The sequence below is a fragment of the Myotis davidii genome, unplaced genomic scaffold (assembly GCF_000327345.1).
Source record: "Myotis davidii unplaced genomic scaffold, ASM32734v1 scaffold60, whole genome shotgun sequence".
Classification (NCBI taxonomy): Eukaryota; Metazoa; Chordata; class Mammalia; order Chiroptera; family Vespertilionidae; genus Myotis; species Myotis davidii.
The window spans coordinates 3,186,380-3,188,084 of record NW_006293007.1 but is presented as its reverse complement, the minus strand read 5'-3'; the positions used below and the strand labels follow the sequence as shown (position 1 = coordinate 3,188,084).

The window sequence follows — 1,705 nt, the reverse complement described above, 5'->3', positions numbered from 1 at the left end:
TATTGATTTGTTTGTTTGTTTTTTATTTTCTTGTTTAAAGTATTATAAATAGTAGTACATATGTCTCCTTTTTTTCCCCCATTGACCTTCTCCCGGCCTCCCTTACCCCCAGCACCTGCCCTTACTCCACGCCCCTCCCCCCCCCAGTTCCTTGTGTCCATTGGTTATGCTTATATGCATGCATATAAGTCCTTGGGGTTATTGGTTTTAACAGTCAGGAAATAGATGGCCCAGTCAAGAAGGTCTAACTGGAAGTAAATTAATGACAAATCGATGTGCAGAGGTATGCAGGGTCAAGCAAATGACTGCAGAGGGTACAGCACACCGAGCTGACAGCCTGGGAGCTGGCCCCATTCCTCTGCCTAACTGGGCAGAGGGAGGCATTGGTGCTCCCAGAACCTGGCTGAGTCCCATCAGGACTCCTAACTGCTCACTTGCTTGCCTGCCTGATCACCCCTAACCACTCTGCCTGCTGGCCTGATCACCTCCAACTGCCCGCCACCCCCGCCACCAGCCAGCTTGTCCCCAACTGCCCCCGCCCCTGAAGGCATGGTTGCCCCTAACTGCCTCTGCCTCGGCCTCACCACCATGGCTTTGTCTGGAAGGATGTCCTGAAGGTCTCCCGGTCTAATTAGCATATAACTCTTTTATTAGTACAGATACCCAAACCAGATAAACCAAAATATAGCAACACTATTGGGGAAAGAGACTAAGGGGATCAGACATCAAAGAGCCGGCCCAGGAAACGAGCAGCATCTGGCACAGCAAGGCAGTGGAAGGAGAAGGCGCTGCTGAGAGAGGGACCTGGCACCTGCAAAGGAAGGGGCAGGATGAAAGCTGAAAAGAACACGAACAACCCCGGGCGGGCGGGAGAGAGGCCATGACACCAGTGTCCACTGGATGGCTCCCAGGCTTGAGGTGGGGGGAACGAAGCTGAAAATACTAGCAGCACCAATTCGCCCCACTGTCATAGAAGCAGCCTTATTGACCCAGCGTAGAATAATAAAAACCAAAGTAACTTAAAACGAGGGTGATGAAAGACACTAGAAAAAAAAAATCTCACATAGGGGAACGTTACAAAACCCTACGTTTTCTCAGCCTCGGTTTTTCTAGCCTAAGCTCAAAGCCGTTCACGAAAAAGCAGAAAGCGAGCATCTGAGAATAGTTACCTCTGGTTCTATGGTGTCTTGTGCTTCTTTTGAACCTCTTCCACTTTTTCCTGCTTTTGGTACTTCCTGGGAAACGTCAAGCAGAATTAATTAGGCTTCTCCAAGTTTGGGACGGCTGAACAACAGATAAATCAAAACGCAGTTTAAAAACGGGCTCATCCAATTACAATGGGTTCAATCAACACCGTCCAGAAATCCTCCATCACACTGCTTAATTAGAAATACAGTATTGCGACGCCCCCCCCCCCCCCCCCCTTGTACGTACTTGGTTGAAAACTTTAAGCGGAAACAGGTAAACCCACATGTACACAGCGCTGTGGGCATTTTGAAAAGATCCCCATCTCATCCCGTTCCTCCCTCCCAGCGAAGCCCCGGGAGCGGGCATTTCTGGGGTGACACCGAAACGCTAGAGCTCCACCTGAAGCAGAAGCACCCCGCCACCCCCACGCACACGCAGCACCCACACCCGCTCACGGCCGTCCCCGCCGCCACCCCGATCATGACAGCATTTCGGGGTCCAGGGCGGCCCTCCGGAG

The 1,705-nt window shown here is 51.4% G+C and overlaps 1 protein-coding gene across 4 annotated transcripts in view; it reads right to left on the bottom strand.

The window, feature by feature from the left end:
* Positions 1-1,290, bottom strand: part of PPP2R5C (protein phosphatase 2 regulatory subunit B', gamma) — a 141,111-nt gene extending 139,821 nt beyond the window's left edge. For 2 of the 4 annotated variants that reach the window (XM_015565824.1, XM_015565826.1), the window contains exon 1: positions 1,170-1,289. The gene's annotated coding sequence lies outside the window, so the exon portion shown is untranslated. Of the gene's footprint in view, positions 1-1,169 lie in introns of all 4 variants that reach the window. The other 2 variants (XM_015565825.1, XM_006766618.2) reach the window with 2 other exon arrangements.
* Positions 1,291-1,705: the final 415 nt, after the last annotated feature.